The sequence below is a fragment of the Sinohyriopsis cumingii genome, chromosome 14 (assembly GCF_028554795.1).
Source record: "Sinohyriopsis cumingii isolate HCF-2022 chromosome 14, ASM2855479v2, whole genome shotgun sequence".
Taxonomy (NCBI): Eukaryota; Metazoa; Mollusca; class Bivalvia; order Unionida; family Unionidae; genus Sinohyriopsis; species Sinohyriopsis cumingii.
In genome coordinates this window covers 76,452,653-76,472,793 of record NC_142974.1, presented here as the reverse complement: position 1 = coordinate 76,472,793, position 20,141 = coordinate 76,452,653, and positions in this window count along the sequence as shown.

Genomic DNA, 20,141 nt, shown 5'->3' with positions numbered 1-20,141 from the left:
CATAGCTATAAGAAATTTCAGTCATATATTTTAAGTAATGCTGGCCGTATTTGATGATGGATGGGCATAAGTTACATTTTTTGAAAGCCTTTCTTACCTCTGAACTTTTGATCACATTGGTCAAATTGCTTCATGAAGTTTTTGAGGTAACATCAAATGACATTTTCTCTCTCTCTCTCTCTCTCTCTCTCTCTCTCTCTCTCTCTCTATATATATATATATATATATATATATATATATATATATATATATATATATATATATATATATATATTGTGTTTGACATTTTTCCGTGAGTGTAGATTGTAATGGTTATTTGTAAACAACATATTACATAGCTCAGTTTTGTCGATGATTGTCGATTATATTTCTAGACCCAGTCTTGGTTATGGCCTACGAAGGTACTCAAGAAAAAATCTGTATACAGATTGGAATAATTTTCCGTTGCAATGAGTGTGTTGTTTTGCGACAAAAGTGACGTGGGAATGTATATAAAGAGGAAGAAGTAAGCAGTTATTCATTCTTATTTCTATCTTAAAGTCAGTCTTTTAATTGTGTTAAGCTATATTTTGTGAGGATTTGTTTATTTAAATTATTCTTTGGAATTACAAACCCTTCATTGACTTTAGGACTAAATCACTATTTTGTGATTATTGTGAATTCATTCAAAAAACATTTTGGATCATATCATTGTGAGGCATCGAGACTGCTAGCACCTCTGCATATTACATACCACTGGTACATCAGTACATTCAAGACCATGGAATATATTCGGAGCAGTGTTGGAATTCATTTGGAACACTGTATACTTTTGGACTTTTTTTTAGAACTTTTAAAACTTTTGGGGATTTCATTGAGAATACTGTAAGTTCCTCTTAAATTTTCATTTTATAATTTAGGAAATTAAATGATATGTCGAATTTTACTTAGCTTGTTGGTTTTGCTTTTTCTGTTACTTAGTTTAAGACCATACTGTACATCCACTTGCCACCAGCGTGCGACCTGAGACGCTTTTCAACTGTATAATTATCAGTACCATACATCCACTTGACACCTGCTGTGACCCGAAACCAATATCCACTGCATAACTATCGGTATTATCCATCCACCTGACAGCTGCGTGTGGATTGAGATCCATATCCATTGCATACGGTCAGCATTATACTTCATGTGCCGCCTGAATACAGACTGAGACCCAAATCCACTATAAAATTGTCAATATTATGCTCCCACCTTCCACTCGCAAGTGGACTGAAACCCATATCAACTGCAAAATTATCGGAAGTATAATCCCACCTTCCACCTGCTTGTGGCCTGAGCTTATCTCCACTGTATAACTGTCAATAGTATACTCCCAACTTCCACCCGCATGTGGCATGAGACCCATATCTATTGTAAATTAAATCGTCAGCATTGTACTCCTACATTCTACCTCATGTGACTCAAGACTCGTATCGAATGTATACTTGTCAAAATTATAGGGGGTTTCACGGTTGCAACGGAGTTACTGATCGTAGCGCCTGTAATTTCCTCCCTTAGCTCCAATGCGCATGCCCAAAAAATTTCCAGTTCCGGATAGTTCGCCATTCTACAGTTGGTTAGCGAAACATAAAGCCAACAAAGGAAGGAATGTTAGCTGTACTACATTCTTGATCTACATTTTTCATCTTAGTGGATTGAACTATCTGGAAGTGAGTTGCACCGAGATGCCTTCTGGTGTTTTCAAGGGGAGATACTAACCGTGAAACCCCTTATACTCACACATGACACCCGCATCTGGCTCAATGGTGTGTTCTGATGAATAACAGTGGAAGCAGAATTAAAAATTAAAGGTTGAAAAAAAAGAGCAAATTAAATGAATTCATTAATTAATTAATTAGAACCAAGTACTGAAAGGATTGTAAGGATTGGACCATCTGAACGCGGCTAGATATGGTGGATTGTTTTTTAATTATTGTTTTTGGATTGTTTTATTACCAGAGCGTTTCATTTGCACTTCATCTTCGAAATAATTTTATGGAATCTATTAGTTAATGTATTGAAAAGATTATGACCTAAGGCGTAGTTATGCACATGACACAAGAGAAAAAAATAGACACGATCGACAAAGAAGAACAAGGACACGTATTATTGTTATAGATACAAGTGAGCAAGGCGTATCTTTAATACATGCAGATGTTATTGGAACAACCAAGTGCTACTGAATAATACATATGGTGGGAAATATTATTTTACCTGTGAAAATATAAGGATATTGTTTTCCACAATTGAAAATATAGGAATGACAAAAATAGGAACATTTTGTTGACAGTAAGTTTCTATATTTCACACTTAGGTATATAATAAAGTATAGCACATTATTGCTTTGGTATTATAGAAATATACTGTTTTGCCTCGACACCGTGCGGTCAAATGTTTCAGTCGATTCCAACAAACAGTATATACACTACACTTTACCGTGTAGCAATATGTAAGTTGTAAAATAATTTCGATTACTTGCCACAACGAAGATTTTTTATTCGGAATCAAGTGGAGGCCGTTCATCCAATATCTACTGATTTTAACATATATGGGTACTGTAAGTTTTATTTGCAATTTATATTCGCTATTCAATAAAGATAATTTAGACAAGATATTCGTATGACTCAAAATATATAGGGAACCATTATAATAATCTAATAATAAAATGATTATGCAAAGTACAAACACACAGTGATTATTCAATGTTTTCGCAATTTATGATGTTTACTGGTAATCTGTTGAAAAGGTTAGCAATACATACTTATTAAACAAATTGTTTTATTCAACCAAATAACACCGATATATGATCGGGAGTTGAGTGCCTACCAGTATGGTCAGCCTTCGCATCGTAATTCATATGAGCAGCTTTGTTTCGATCAGTCCACTAGGCACTGGATAGTCCAGAATACTTTGCGTTCTGTTTTATTAGCTGACGCATGCGCCTGTTGTGACGTGTGCTCATGTACATATGCTTGCCGGTGCGTCTATCCATGATGACTTCTTCTTCTATATCATCGGGAGGAATTATAAACTTTCCCATATTGTGATACAGTACTAGTGGGAAAATAAAGGTAAAACCTACGACTGAAATATTGCACATGTCCAGTCCAACCTATTAAGGAGTGAATGGCTCTTGGATGACCTGGAATAAAAAAATTCTCCTTAACCACCCATTTTGTTTCTCAAATGAGGATATGCCATGAATGATTTTGGCAAACTTCCAACCAACATCATAGATATCACTGGAAAGGTTCTCAAGTCATTTAAATAGTTCTACATTTTCTGAACTAGACAATTAGACAATGGTCTTAAAGGACTGATAACAAATATTTTGGAATTAAGATAAATTCGAAACTATTTTGCAATAAAAAGAAAACGCTTTCTCAAACATTATTTTTTTTATAGATATTATGAATAATTTCCAAAAACGAATGAATTTTCAGTACTTCACAGTTTGCTGACAAAAACGTTCCATTTCGATGATAGTAAATAAATAATCTTTTCTGAAAAATATGAACCATGGCAATATGCTATTTGCCCTAGAATGTTCAGTAGCTTCTCATGGGTCGTTTGTTCTTTCCGGATTTTTACCGGGTTTTTCCTATAGTAAATATAATGGCCACCATGTATAGCCTATCATGTGATGATAAATAGCAATACAACCATAACAACAACAAATTTAGAATGGTTTAGCATCTGCATCAACTTCAATAAGCTTAAATACTTTCTTCCTAACACCGTGATTACATTTACAGAAAGACCGCTCTGGTGGCCTAAGTCGTTAGTTAGATAGTCCGCCTCGAGTAATACCAAGACTTATAAAAATGGTACCAACAGCTGCCTAGCTGGTCATTCAGCATTAAGATGTTAGTGTTAGGACTGGTCGGCCTGGCGTCAGGATAATGTGTCTGGCTAGGGCATGATGCTACATGTCTACGGCATGATGCCCAAGTGCTAAACTGCCACCGTACATACCCGGATATAGTGACATCCAAATGTAAATTGCATGCATTCGGATAATAGGCTGGAAGAACTGGAGTATATGCAGTTTGTTAAGAATGATTAAGAACAATCACTAAAACAAACAAAATTGTGACTTGTCGGTACATTATACGACAGAATATCAATGTGTATGTTCTTTGCATTGATCATTTAAGCGAATATGACTGTAATGAAGTGATTGATAAGAATTATGACCGTAATATACAACTTACAACATCTCGTATGTAATGGCGAAAGGATATCAAGTCCCGCTCTCGATACACCATGACTGTAAAAGTCGTTATGTGCGCAAGTATGTTTTTTTTTTTCTTCCCCCAACGATAAGGTCGATGATTTTTCTAATGCTATAGTAAACTATACATATTCGGTTCATGCAGACGAAATGACACTGTCGGCTAATCCCTGTTTGTGTATTGTATACATTACTTCTCTGGCTAGAAAATCTTCTGCACGATGGGTATTTTACAATACAGTATATAGCTGAATGAGCAATTTTACGTTTAAACAGATTGTAAAGAAATTGTTTTAAATGAATTAATAGTAAGTATGTTTACGTTGGGTACTAAACGTTTTTCCATTATTTTAAACTGTAAACAGAATGTTTACAGAGCTAACTTTTGTCCATGACTATAAGTTGTAATCAGAATGTTTACATAGCATTTGGGTTCAAGGCCAGTCATATTTACAATTAGTCTAGGCTTTTCTTTTGGAATGATTCAAATTCTTTTATGACATAGATCAACTGAAAATGTGTTTAAATAAGGATTGGATAAGATTTTTCCTTTGGAATGATTCGGCGTCTTTTAGGATATAGACCAAATGAAAATGAAAATGTGTAAATAGCGACTGGATACACAAATAATTCATTCTAGTTTAAAATTACTTTGGAATTTTGTGAATTCATTAAAAGACATTATGGATTGCATAATTGTGTTATATCATAACATTCAAGGCTATTGGAATTCATAACATTAAATATTTTCGGACCTGTCATAGGGCATTTATAATTATTTTGATTTTAATTCACAATATTGTGTCTTTTTAATTGTCATTATGCATGGTAGTGAAAGAAATTGCTTTTTGATTCTACTAAAATTGTTGTGGGTTTTTTTCACTTTTTTTCTCGTACATATTTTAAGACCTTGAGTCGTAACAGAATAATTGTGTATTTGTATATATTACAGGCTTTTAAAATAATTTTATCATAACAAAGGAACAAATATCAACATTTATGCATTTGTATCGGAATACATACCGTAGCTCCTTAATAAGAAGAAAAGCGACCAATACGATGCTAATAGAGTCAATAACGTTCGTTGTACATTTAATTCAGCAAGACCCCCCCCCCCCTTGTTATTCCTATGGCGGCGTTCTTTATTTACTTCTGGTATCACGGTACCAATTCTTTTTCTATATACTTCAATGCTAATGTTTTGTGAAATAAATATACTTTTTATCCTACCTCATCATGTATGTCACACACTGTCATAGAGAACAATGCTAGATTGTCAATCTGACAAGGGCAAAACCAGGTACTCCATTCATTTAAGAGAGATAACTTTGCTTGAACTAGACAGGGGTAAGAGTTATATAGTCTCAACAGACACAGTTTCAACCATGTGTACCACATTTTAAAAAAAATATAAAAAAAATACAAAATATGATCTAAATAGGAATTAACATCATCTCACATGTTGCTAAGAGGCCGAACTTTTTTTTAAGCCTAACAGAAAGTATAACTCTTACATAATGCACCAATCACAGCTAGTGTTGTTCTTTATTTCTGAATGTAATGTTGCTACACCTTAAGCTCCGCCCACCTGGACGTGCACAATTGGATCCTGATGATCCTCATGAATATTAATGTATCGCGAAAACGAGTCTAAGATAGGCAGATTGAGAAAAAAATATGGCGTCCTATTGTACATAGAGTAACGATTTGAGCCGTTTGCCAGATATTTCTTTTACATTCGTTGAAATTCTTCCAAAATGTTGTTTTCCACCTTCTCTGCAATTGGTTGTCTCACTGTGGGTGGTTTTCTTGCTTTCCCTTCAGTTGTCCAAGCAAAAATTGATGGAACAGCATCTCATTTTAAGCAACGTCTGTTGGGTGTCCACCTATAGTCATGTTGCTTAAAGTGTCTATAACAGACAACTGAATTTGTGACAATCTAACAAAAGAAACAATAAACCATGAGTTAATTGCAATAGTTAGTTGCAAAAAAAAGCCCAGTTATTTCAACACAGGCCGTTGAAATTATATCACTAATAAATAAAATGCCAGAATATGAAGACAAAAGGGAGGGAAAAAATCACACACACACACACACATATGCTTCCCTTTGGAGGGGATTCTCTGACATTAACTTACTACAATGATAGAATTTCAATGGCCTGTGATTTAAGTGTGCGATTTCCCTTGCGTTTACACACATCAATATGTTTTATCAACAGTTCCATTAATTCTTATCCACTCTCTTTCTCTCGTAATTTCATTCAACTTGTACTCTCATCATTTTCATTGTACTGGTGCTATCTCTCTTCTCTATCTTGGTCATTTACATTCTATTTTCTATTTTTTTTTTTACGAGGTAATAAAATTCACTGTTTCTGTACTCACTACTCCTACGTAAATTCATAATTTCTTATATAAATGTGCTGCGTGGAGGTACGCCCAGTTTTCGATGACCCTGTTATGTGGAATGGGACTAGGGGTAATATTTTTAGAAACCTGTCATTATAAAACACACAATGCAATCATTTGCTTCATGGACAGAATCTATTTTGCGTTTGGATATCTCTTTCTTACATCATTCAGTTGCAAAAAAATATAAACACACCAACAATCATCCAGTTTCTTACCTTAAAATTCGGCCCATAATCACAACGTATTGCAACAATTCATTTTCTACGAAAGTAGTGAAGTGGGTCACTTTAGCCTCAATGGAAATTAGCATTACAGAGACCCCTGGGTCGTTTTAGCCTCAATGGAAATTTAACATGGAGAAAAATCGTGGGTCGTTTTAGCCTCAAGGGGAATTTAACATGGAGAAAAATTGTGGGTCGTTTTAGCCTCAAGGGGAATTCAACATGGGGGAATAAAGTGTAGGTTTATTTAGGGACAAGAATGAATTAAACATGGGATTTTTTTAAAAAAAATTTTAAAAAAAGGGGTAGGCAATTGAAAAGTCATTATCTTTTCGAGACCTATGAGTGGCCCTGAAAAGGGCCTTTGGGTTTCTTCTAACACTTCCACTTCTTCAACCATCTTCTCACTTTTGTCACTATTCCTGTCTTCTTTTTCTCCTTTTCTGGCATCCAGTCAGGATGACCTAGAGCTCTAAACTTTTCCTGAACTTTTATCCAATTCTGATTCAACCTCTCAAACTCTGCCTGTTTCTTTTTGTTTTCCACATCTTTTCTTTCTTCCCTCCATTTCTCTTTAATCTTCTCTACTTCTTCCTCCATTACTTTTCTCATCAGATCTTCCCCTTTCTTCACCTTTTCCAATCCCCATTTTACATTCCTCCACTCTGTCCAGTACAATATTTTTTCTAGGAACCACCTGACTTTGATGACATTATCCAGTGCTTCCTTCAAACTTCCCACTCTGAAGTAAGGTGGGTTAATGAAGCCTCTTGACTTATTGACTTCTTCTTCAATCATCCCTGCTATGATATCTCTTGCTGTCTTTAGGCCTTGAACTTGACTCGTTACAAAGTCTTTCATATCTCCATGCCTCCATTCCTCTTCTATTCTTCCTAAAACATATTCTACATCCATTATCCAGAAATAGATGTCTCGCAATAGATTAAATAGAACTGATACTTGAGTCATTTTGTCTCAGTTATTCCTTAGAATGGTTCCAACATCAAACTTTGTGGGTTCTTATAGTGAAAGCGCGGACGTGATGGAAAACATCCCCCTAAAAACATAAAATTGATCTTACCTAGATCATGACCAAACAACGCGTACGTGAAGGAAAACATCCCCACTTTTCTCATTTCATATAATAAAACCCAAACTATACTCTCCACATACGCTAAGAAACCCATAATCTACTATTCACACAAACATACCAGAGCTCTTACAAACACTAACACACAATCACATACCCTCACATTTTTTAAAAAAAAGAGTTAGTGTTTATATTCACACTACTCTACCTACACATTGGCAAATTGATTGTTATTTCTTTTCTTGAGTATTGGGTAGCCCTTAAAAGGGCTGTTTTTTTTTTAACTCCAGATGCACCTATCTAATGATGGCACCTTCCTGGCCTGGCGCCACACACGCATCTTCTTCCCCAGTCTCCTTTCACCTTTCTTCTGGGGAGCGCAGAGGTAGGATGATTCGCTTTAACACCCCAATCCTCTGTCTCGGGAATATTGTACGACATCCTCTCTCCTATTTTCTTTTCCTCCTCTTTCCTCTGTCTTCTCTCCTCCTCTTCCTTCTTTATTCTTTCCTCTTCTACTATAGCCTCCGCGGCCAGTTCATTTAACAGGCGCCTGACATATTCCAGATGTATCTGGAGTTCAAGAAGTTTGCTTATTCTGCTATTCATTCTTGTGATGATCAATCAACAAGGGTAGCTAGACTGCCCAGCGAGTTTCAATTTATAGTGAAAGCGCGGACGTGAAGGAAAACATCCCCCTAAAAAACATAAAATTGATCTTACCTAGATCATGACCAAAGAAACAACGCGCGGACCTAAAAGAAACACTCACTCATTTTTTTATGCTACCCATTCCTATTCTAAAAAATTTTTCATGAATCACTTCAATAGACTATTCACATACGCAAAGCAATCCAATCTAACCCAAAATATACACCTCAAACACCAAAAAAAAGACATTTTAATCTACTATCCTCACCAACGTAGTTGAGCAGTTACAAACACAAACACACAAACACACAAACACATACCCTCACATTTTTAAAAAAGAGTGTTTATATTCACACTACTCTACTTATACACATTGGCAAATGGATCGTTATTTCTTTTCTAGAATATTGGGGTAGCCCTGAAAAGGGCTGTTTTTTTGTTTTTTGTTTGCTATGGCAATCTTTTTTTAGTTTCTAAGAATGCGATGTCCTCTGAGGATAGACTTTCTGGCGATAGGTCTGCTTCTTCGGAAAGAGAAGAAGAACTCTTTGGTGTCGATACGACAATCGACAAAGCCTCTGTCAGCTTCAGGTTGCTGCTGCTGTTGTTGTTCTTGCTGCTGTTGCTGCTGCTGCTGTCTCTGAAGTCTGTACTTCTCTGTCCATTCTTCTTTCTCCCTGTTCACTTCTTCTCTGAAGAGCTCTTCTATCAGGTCTTCAGTGACTTTTAACATTCTCACATTCTCTATTTCTTCTGGCTTCGGTATCAGACTGTGTCTGACCCTATGCAAATTCACGTAGGCTTCGTTGAGCTTAGCTAGTTTGGAGCACATCTTCGTAGGAGGATGAGTCGACAATGGATTGTTAGACTGGAAACAACCCCCGGTTCTTAAAGTCAAAGCGCGGACGTGAAGGAAAACATCCCCCACACGGATTTCGAGTCGCAACGTTCAGTGAATGTCATGAGAGGGATAGTAAGAAATGAAAGAGCATGAATCCAACATTCTTATAGCTAAACAAACCACAAAGGCATTTTTTTTTTCAAAACACAACATTTTTTATTCAAAAATCACTTAACACTAACCAACAACAACTCTAACATATTTTAAACAATAATCCAACATGATAACATCAAACATTTTTTTCAAATACCAAACATTTTTTCTCAAATGACAGTCTACTTTAAACAGGGCTGACAACGTTGTGAATGAAATTGTGATTTCCACTGTTGGAAATCATTAGGCCATTGATGGACACTACGTTTCCTAGCTTGAGACAAAATATAAGCATAATGGTCACAAAACCATCGATCTACTTTCACATAGTTTCTAGAAGAAGAACGAGGATCAAAATGAGTCACTAAATGTTCTAAGGAATAACCTAGGCTGCGATGATGCAGAAAATACACATAGTACTGTCCACACACCAAGGAATCTGTGCCTTGTAATTTCACATTATTGAATCGGGTGGTCTGAGCATTTCTTCTCATAAAGTCAATGATATCGTCTTCCAAAGGAGGCAATCCGTACGAATCGAAATATTCCACACATCCTTCTTGAGGAATGTAGACGGCTACCCAGTGGGTTCCTGGGAGATGATTGTCGTCCGTGTTGATCACGTAAGCTAGATGGTCTTGAGGTTTGCGATGAGGGAGTTCATCTTTAGCACAGACAACAGGATTCCAAGAAGACGTATACGTACTGTTGTTCAAAAGGTAATAAAGTTCCCAGGTATCCATTTGTGTTGTTTTTTCTTCTTCACAGGTAATAATACGTTGTCAATTCGATCCTGACTTTTTGCTTGAAAATGTCTGACAAATAACCGTTTCTTCGTTTCGTCTCCTCACTCTGATTCAGGAGAGCTTCGATACGATGGATCTCTTGAGTAGTTAATGGTGGACAAGAATGTTCAATCAAGTCTTTATACCACTGGTGTAACACGTCTTCGTCCGAGATGAGACTCCAAGCCTCGTCCAGATACTCGTCCAATTTTTCTTCTTGACTCAACATCAGGCATTTATCGTGTTGAATTTGACTGGGATGAGCGTTTTGACATCCATAGCAATTTTTCTTGATCAATTCTGTCATTTTTTCGACCAAGTGTTTGGCAAAACAGGAGACTAAATGGGCTTCTTGTTCTGGCCATCTTGACTTCATCATGATCACTTCTTCTTTTTCCATGGTCTCCTCACATTCCATCTCCAAAGTTTCTCCACTAGGTAAAGAGGGAGAACAGTCTTCCATGGCTTTTAGTAATCTAGAATGACTTCTCTCAAACTGTTGATTTCTATGGTATTATCGAATTCTGCATACAGGATGACGTTCAACGTTGGATTTGCATCAGTGGGTTTTTGGATTGCAAACTGAATTTCCACACGAATCTGGCCGGATTTTATAGGGTGGAAATGTCCCTCGTCGCTGCCTTGGTCTGGAGTGAAATCGAAAGCCCACAAAGCATAGCCTCCGTCATAATCGTCGTACGTAATACCGTGACTGGTGTTGGTTCCTAACTGGCCCGTGGCTTCGTACAAGGACAAGTACGATCTCAAGTAATTCTTCTTCTCAAAGTCGGGTTCGAAAGGTCTGGTACACAAGGTCTTGCCATCCCGACTGACTTCGATTTTCTTCACTTTGAAGTGTTCAAAGTTGAAAGGATTTTCAGCGAAGGCTCCGTTGAAGGCTGAATTCTTGACGATACCAAGGATTAAACGTTTGGGTAACTGTCCTTGGAACAGATGATCTTCGATCATGGAATGCTGTCCAGCAGGAATAGTGAACGTTTTCACTTCTACGCGTCGTATGGGATACTTGGCGGTCGTTTTGCTCAAAGTGTTACTGATGTCGTTTCCCACTTTAGGTAACACTTCCACACGGCGTACGTAGAGTCTGGCCTCCTCGATTTTGGTTTTAGGATTGCCACCACTAGTAGCATCATCATTAGCCATTAAATGGAAAGCGGCACTGCTGCGATTCAGTCTCAGGCGGACATTGACTCCGTTCAGCAAATATTTCTCTTGCAACCACATGTCCAAATGCAAACGATCCATCAGTTCTAAACTTTTGTCGGGTCCTTTGATTTTGTTTCTTCGTTCTACAAATCCCTCATTGGTGGTTATTTTTAATTTGGGGTCAGCTTCAAGACCTGTTTTATCGAATTCGTTCGCTTCGTCAGGTTCCCACAGCACGCAAGCATTGAGATGAGTGTTCTTGGCATCTATTCCGTACGTCAAGAGATTTTCCAGGTAGGCACGATATGGGTAAGCATCCATGCTGCTACTGACCAGTTTGTTATTCAAGTACAAGTCCACTCCGCTAAACAAGGAATGCATGAAATTGTTGACGGGAGCTACTGCATCATCATCGCCTATAGGACCTCCAGTCTTATCTAGAACTTTGACTTTCAGGTACAAGTAACTGCTATTCAGATCGATGTAATCTTCGGGCTGTCCCTTGATTTCAAACTCGATGGGAGCGGAATCGGTCAATGAGGAGACGGGATAAAATTCCACCCACTGGGATTCTTGCATGGTCATCATGGGGGGGGGGGCATGGTAAACAGATCCAGTTCCGTCTTGGAACAGGCGCAAGACTCTCGGTGCATCATTTTTTTTTTGTTGCTGTGTCTCAATAATCGAAAACGTCTAAGTCTCGAACGGTTCTTCTTCTTTTCTTGATCTTTCTCGCTTGAAGTCTGGTGAAAGGGTGTTTTCTTCGTCGTCTCTTTCTGCCTTGTCCTTGCTGAATGCCTGACTCGGTAGCGTGCAGGGCATTTATAGGTGTGTCTCGTCGGCCCAAAAGGTCTTTACCTGTTTGCAGCAAGACATTTTTGCCAGCCCTCATGAAGGCTTCTTTAGGGTTTTGTTTGTCGATGATGACATTTTGGAGAAATTCTTTGCCTTGCGTCAGTGCCGCATCTTTCAAAGCGTGCAATCCGCGTGTCACCATCGGTTTCAACACCGGGGCCACCGAACGAAAGGCCGATTTTAACATATCTCCTAAACCGTGTCCTCGCTGTTGAGCAACCCCTCGGTACACTGGATACATGACTTACGAGTCGTGAGAAAACCGTTTTCGAAAATGGAGTTTCACCGTGACTTTTCCTTTGGTGAATGGAATATTTTGTCCCAGATCTCCTTTTATAGCAATGTTGACCGTGTCCAAATACGACTTGCTGACGGGTAAATAATGAGGATGGACAAATTCGCGGTGGACGTGGTAAGTGTTCCCACCTTCCTCGTCAGTGGCCGTGGCAGAATTTACTTTGAAAGGAATGACACGCAGTAATGGTACGGAGGTGTGTCCCACCACGTTGTACTCCACCACATCGGAGTACACGAAGATCAAATTCAGTCTTTGGTTCAGTTCTACCGGGTAACGAAAATACCTTGCAAAATGCATGTCGTTCTCAATGTCTGACATTTTAATTTTTTTGGTGTCCCTATCCGTGACCATTTTGAGGTCTCCACCCAAAATGTCATACAATTCAGGGCAAAATTTAATACGTATACTTCTTTCCTCACTTTGAAATTTGATGAGTAGACGGTGAGACAGTTTGTGGTACTCGATGGTGACACGTTTACCTTCTTTGGTCAGAACTTTGTCAAAGGTTGCATAGAATTTGTCAGCGATGGCTTCCACCAGATGTTGACCACTAAATTAATGGCCTGGGTTAATTTTAAAGCGATAAACGAAAAGAGGAGGACAAGAAGAGTCACTGCTGCGGGGTAATAGGTCCTTTGCAAGATGTGAGTTATGTTGAGGACTGCCCGTCATCTTTTGCTGCAGTGCTGGGTCCAGAATTTCGACGTCAAAAGTGTTTTGAGTATCAGTGATGTTTTTGCTTTGTGTTGGGTGAATCATTTCTACCAAAGCCACTTCCCAATGGGCTTCGTGATCTAAGGGGATGTCCTGAGGTAATTTGGCCGTGTAACAGCACAACGTGTTGTTGGGAAACACCTCCATGGAACTGTCACTGGGTAAGGTTAAGTAAAATTGGTTTTGGTGACTCATAATTCCAGAGTTCTGTGGCTGTCCGAGGGGTTACTGGACGTCAGAGGCGTGTCTCCGCCCAAAATGGGGTTCTGGTTGTGGTTGGACTGGTGACTGGCACTTGCACTGGACACAAGGTTCCCGTGGTTCCCGTTCGAGGAGAATTTCAGGGAGGGATTGGGAAGTAGGTAACCGATGCAACTGCTCAATAAAATGGTCCACAATTGTTTGTCTCCTTGTTGCAAACTCAAATTGGCAATGGCTGCCCCGATGACACAATACACCACGAAGATTTGGCAGAAAAAGACAATTTGCGTTTTAGGCACACGTTCTCCGCACCACACCCACAAGGGTTGTTTTTGTAAATCTTGCACAGAAGAACTAGGTGAAGGAGGAGTGGTCGACGTAGCTGCGTCTGTGTGAAAGGGTATAGTGGTCATTTATTTTTATAGTCGATGACTTGCGAAGCGTCGATCCAAGAATCAAAACTGGGTGGATATCCTTTCCAACGTACTTTGACTTCTTTGACACGTCGTTTGCCCACTTTAGGGGGTCTGCGTTCGAGAATGCTTTCGATGTCGTACACGTCGTCTTCTTTTTTGGTGACACGTTGTAACTCGGGCAAATAAAACGTTCCTTTGAGCACTTCTCCGTTCATGTCTTCCAATTTATAGACGGCAGGATGACGGCCATGCACTCGTCCAGTGACGCGAAACAATTCGGTCGTCCAGTTAGGTAAGTAACCTTTGTCGAAAGTGCGTTTGGTTTTGCCAATGCGCACCCAATCTCCTACGGTCAACTCTCCACTTTTCTTGGGGACAGCCCTCGTCGGGGACGTACCTAACAGGTGCTCAAACACCAACACTTCGTTCTCGGGAGTCACGTCTTGCGGGGCACGTCCTATCCTTCGATGGTAAGATTGGTTGTACGCTTGCACCAGGTGCGGTAAGATGTCGATGTACTTCAGAGTGTGGTGATGCGTAAAATATTTCCACATGCGTTCTTTCAAAGTGCGTTGAAAACGTTCCACGATGCTGGCTTTGGTTTCGGGATTCTCGGTGGTAAAAAAAATGAATGTCACGTTTCTTTAATTCTTTTTGGAAAGCTTGGTTCAGAAATTCGGTACCTTTGTCCGTTTGCCATCGAAGAGGGTGACGACCGCTTTGTTTCAGCACTCGTTGCAGGGCTCGCACTAACTCGCTGCTCGATTTGGAAGTCAAGGGCACGACCCAGGCAAATTTGGAAAAGACGTCGATGACACAAAACAAATATTTGTAGCCACGATTGTAGCTGGCCAAATGAGAGACATCGGCTAAATCGGCTTGCCATTGATGATCGATGCCTTCCACTTGGGTGCGACTTCTGGCAAACTTGCGTCGAATGGGTTTGTGTAAAGTGTAGGTAGCTTGTTCTTGTAACCATCGTTGCACTTGAGGTAAACGGAGACTTTTCAGTCGAGTTTTGGCAGCACGATACAATTTTTGAACTCCTGCGTAACCTGCAGGATGCGAGGGATCGTAGTAAATGCTGGCTAAGACTTTTTCCATTTTTTATTTTTTTTTGTGTTGGTTGGTGTGTTAATAAGGCACCCACTCTTGGAAGAGGCTACTCGTTTTCTCTTGGGGTATTTTCTTGGATTGCAATGCTTTGCGTGTGCGACCGGCAATAGGTGTTGAAGAGCAGGATGTCTGAGCGGGGGATATCGGTTCTTGTTTCACTTCTGTCTTCACTTCTGTCTTCGCTTTCTTTTTCTCTTCTGATGAAGAAGGGGTGGCCATCATCTTTTTAATCCATCCAATTCTGGAGGTAGGTGGTGTTGTTAACTTGCGTACTTTTTCTGGTGGAGTTTGAAACCCTTCTTCTTCTTCTTCTTTTCCTTTTTATGTCTTGGTCACTGGTAGTGGTGGGACTGGTACTGGTACTGGTGATGGTGCTGGACTTTTCATCAAGGTCTTAAAATCTTTCAGAGTGGGTAGAGCTGTTTCGTCTAAAGCTTTCTGGTGAAAGAGTTGCAGTCGTTGCAAGAGTTGACCGTACTTTTGCGATTTTTCTGTTTCGGACAAATCTTGGCGATCCATCAAGGACTGCAATTCGTGTTGTAACTGGGACATCTCGCTCAAATTGGGATTGGGAGGTAAATGCGGGGTGCGTTGTTCTTGCCACCGATGGTATTCCATCCATCGTTTGTAAGGCACTAAAGCTAGTTTTCGTCCTTCCATGGGGTTGTCAGGGGTCGATTCTAAGATCTTGGGACTTCCGAGGGCCTTTTTATCTTGCTCCCACCAGTCCTCCCAACATGGTTCCCAAGACTCCTTTCAGTATGGGGCCTAACAAGAGAGCCAAAATGCCTCCACGTTGGACTAACATCTTCTTCTTTTGACGAATGGGAATTTTCTTTCGAACCATTTGGCGAAGAACGTGACGATGTTTGCTTAAGCATTGTTTCTGGTGTTTGGACAAAGGGATCGTGCCTTTCAAAACGTTCAAACAACATTCGCACACGGTATCGATGACCTCTTTGGAGGCTGATTGAATGAGTTTTTTTCGTAGAGGTGAAGAAGCTTTGGACAGGACAGATAACATGTCTCCATGTTTGACTAAACGTGGTGGAGGTCCTTTTCTTTTCTTTCCTTGGGGATTTCTGGAGGGTGGCATCTTTGAGTCTTCAGGAGCACCAAAAAACACTGATACCCTACTTGGTCACAGGCCTTTTTTATACTGGAACGCGTCGCCACTGATTGTCTTTACGTCGTATCAGTTTGAGGACAGGCATGACACGTCGTGCAGGGGTACGTAACGGACTAAATCGAGCCAGTTCTTGCTTGGGCAAATCCAGTAAACTTTGTAACATGCCCGATCTTTCATGGACTTTGATTTTGGGAGAAGGTACTTTGTGATCAGCAGCCACTGCCGCTAAATTAGAGGGTCCTGCCACTGGGGAAGTTCTTTTTGGGGTCATCAACGGAGATGTTCTTGGTGTGATCAACGTCTCCAAGTACTCTTCAGTTCTTGGTGTCATTAATGGAGAAGTGGATGAACGTGAGGCTGCCGGTGACCGTGTCACTGCCGTGGCAGGTCGTAGTTTGCGAGTGTAAAGTTGCGTCCTGGCCGAAGTGCCTCTCTTGCGACTAGTTTTCTTCTGTGGACTTTTCTTTTTCTTGGGGCTTCTTTTCTTTTTCCGGGGTGGTGTCTGGTCAGAGGAGGGTCCCGCCACTGGAGAAGTTCTTCTCTTTGGGGACCTGGTCTTTTTCTTTTTCTTCTTGGGGCTTCGTTGGATTTTTTTCTTGGGGATAACTTTGGGGGCATTAGGATCCCATCTTAAGAGTGAGCGAATGATGACCCCTCCTAGAGTACCGCTCCCTCCAGGTTTCAAAATGATTTGTTTTTTGGTTTGAGTGTCGATGCGGGGATCGGCCAGTTGGACCAAAGCGACTTTGTTTCGATCGAAAAAGCGTTTGGTTTGATGAGGAATCTGAATGATTCCCTGGAGTATTTGACGTGCCGTCACCGTGAACCATCGTAAGACTTCTTTGAGACTAGCTTCTAAGACACGAGCTCGTGTTTGTGGATTTTTTTCTCGACTGATGCCATACAAGGCACGAATCAATTTGACGGGAAGATGCGACTGAAGGGACGTCATGTTCACACTGTGTGTGAGACAGACAAAAAGGGTCTGAGGTTTTTATAGATTTTTTATGGGAAGTGAAATGAAGTCGAGGACGGAGACATGTACAGGACAGGCCCTCCGTCTTGGCACCAGTGGTGAAACAAGTGTGTACGAAATCGCAAATCCTCGGGGGTGGTAGGTTTCAAATCGACGAGTAAATAGGCGTGTGGAGTTTGAGTGGCATCGTCGTACGCCTGAGTCAGCCAAGGCGTTCCTAACTGTTTGGCTAAGACTTGCACTTGCGATTTATCTCGAGGGCTTTTAAACAAGACCACGTAATGCGCATTGAGACTGATGGTGCGATGGGCTTTACTTTGTTGAAACAAATTTTGGGTGATGTAAACGACACTGGCATTACGGTGATGCCCTTTGCGCGTAAACCACAGTTTAATTTCTTCTTCGTCTTCTCCTAACATGTCGTCGAAAATGACCAAATGGGTTAGACGGGAGTCAGAGACGATGCCGTCGTCTTCTTTAGGAATGCCTTCCACAAACACGATGGAATCGCCTTGACTTTCTCGCAAGAGGCTGTACGCCAATTGCCACTCTTTGTAACACCACACGATCCGCTGAGGTGGCCGATCGATCAAATGATGTTTATGTTCGATCAAACGTTTGACGAATTCGGTTTTGCCTGAACCGCTAGGTCCAGCAATGAGCATTTTAAAGGGATGGCGAAGATACAAAGCCTCCCAACTGGCACGATCTAAGTGTTCGTCGATGACTTTGACAGTAGAGGAAGAGGGAGCAGAGACAGCAGAGGTAGCCATTGTGTGAGAAATGTCACTTGTGACACGAAAACAAACAAGACAAGAGTTTATATACTTTTTCAGAACACGTTTATTGAATGTTTTTTTCAAACATGAATACGAAAGACAAAAATACATAAAAGCCAAAGGCTTAAGTACAAGGATAAAAGGCACATGATAACCATTAACGTGGAATAAACACAAGTGTCTGTACAACAACATGTTTTGGGTAATGTTCTAACCAGTTCTATAGTTGGGGGTAAGGTCACACAAGTGTCCTCCAGAAAGGGTCTTTCAGGCCTGTCCACGACAGTCCCGTCCTGGGTGACGGGTTCTTCTGGCACCGTCACTAACACGGGTTGAAAAGTAACTTTTTTCCTTGAACAACTCTAGTGCATACTGGGCCACTTCTTGGGTCCAAGCCTCAAAATCCCATTCTTTCCAGGCACGGACATCTGTCCAATGGGGATGTAAGTCACAAGCTACACACACATCGTCATACACGTCTTGGGTAGCTAAAAGTTGACGAATCTTTTTTTCCCGTAGAGGTCGAGAAGTATCCAGATGAAACCGCAAGGCTTTGAGCGAAAGGAGTTTTTCGTGACCATTTAAGGCCATTGAGGTGGTAAGTACTGATCGTAAAGAGTCCACAAAGAATCGGCTGGTAAACGAAATCCCAGAAAAGAAGTCACTAAGACACACATCACTTGTCGTCCCAAATTGAATGGATACAGTTCTTGTAATAATCGATGGTAATGATCCACGGTTTGAATGTCATTGAGTTCCTTCCACGGAATCTGTTCAATCACTTGTGACATAATCTGTGGCATGGCAGCCTAATTTTATAGTCTCTTTGTTTCGGAAGTAATACAGCTCTCGGTAAATCCTTTCTCTCAACTCCTCAGGCAAGCCCAAAATGTTCTCTTGTAAAGTATCCATAAGCATATACACTGTTTTTGGAATCGTTGGGTGGTGGCCAATAGCCTCGTTTAACTTTGTGCCTAATGTAATATCCACTCATAATCAGTCTTCTTGTACTTTGGAACAGAGCATAATTTAAAAACGGATGAATCACTTTGAGTTAGCGTTTCACTTGTATTTTGATCAGTTCTCGGTAAATGCGTTCTCTCAACTCCACAGGCAAAGCACGAATGTTCTCTAACAAAGTATCCATGAATAGGTCATACTAAATCCTCTTTGGTCTGACACAACAAATGTACTCTTTGCACAAAGATGGTTTTACTTCAGTGTCGAATTTAAATCCTTTAGTTACTAATTTTCACATTACAATTCGTTCTAAAGTTTCATCTTTAACTAAGTTGACATTGTGTTCAAGATGTTGGTAATTCGTTAACTCTTCCTCTGGAATTCGATGCAGTAAGTTTACAATGATGTAGTAGATAGAATCGTCCATAACAAACCAATCCTTTTTAAAACTAGAGGATCGTTCATCAATGTCTGTCCGATGGAACACTTTCAATTGAATCAGTCCTTGTATAGCCTTCAGGTACCAGTGGTTCAAACACCGGTGACGTAACGGATGCAATTGTTCTTTACGTTTCACTTGTATTTTGACCAGCTCTCGGTAAATGCGTTCTCTCAACTCCACAGGCAAAGCACAAATGTTCTCTTGTAAAGTATCCATGAACAGATTATGGTAAGTTACTTCAATGTCTCGGTCCCACTAAGGGTAAGTAATGACAATTCGGTGACCATCGAGCATGTTCAACGTAGGCCGAATCTTGCGGTTCCCAGTGGTGAAGTGACACACCGCAACTGAAGCACTTGACTTTATCTCCTTCGCCCAAGTAGAAAAATCCGGCTCTGGCTAATTCTTCGGGGGTCGGTCCTCCCAGATACTTAGGCCATTTTCCTTTGAACGATTGAAGACGATTTTCAAAGTCGCAGTATTCCGACAAACGCACAGGGAACGAATATTCGTCTTTCACAGGTTCGTTTCGATGAGGGTTGAGTGACATGGGCAGGAGTTTGCTCAGGGCTGGATGACATCCGTAGGGGGGTAGACGTGAAGGTGAACATTCCCTTTTAAACCCAGTAAAGTGTCCAAGAGGACGAGCGGCATCACTTTCGCATCCCACAGGTTTG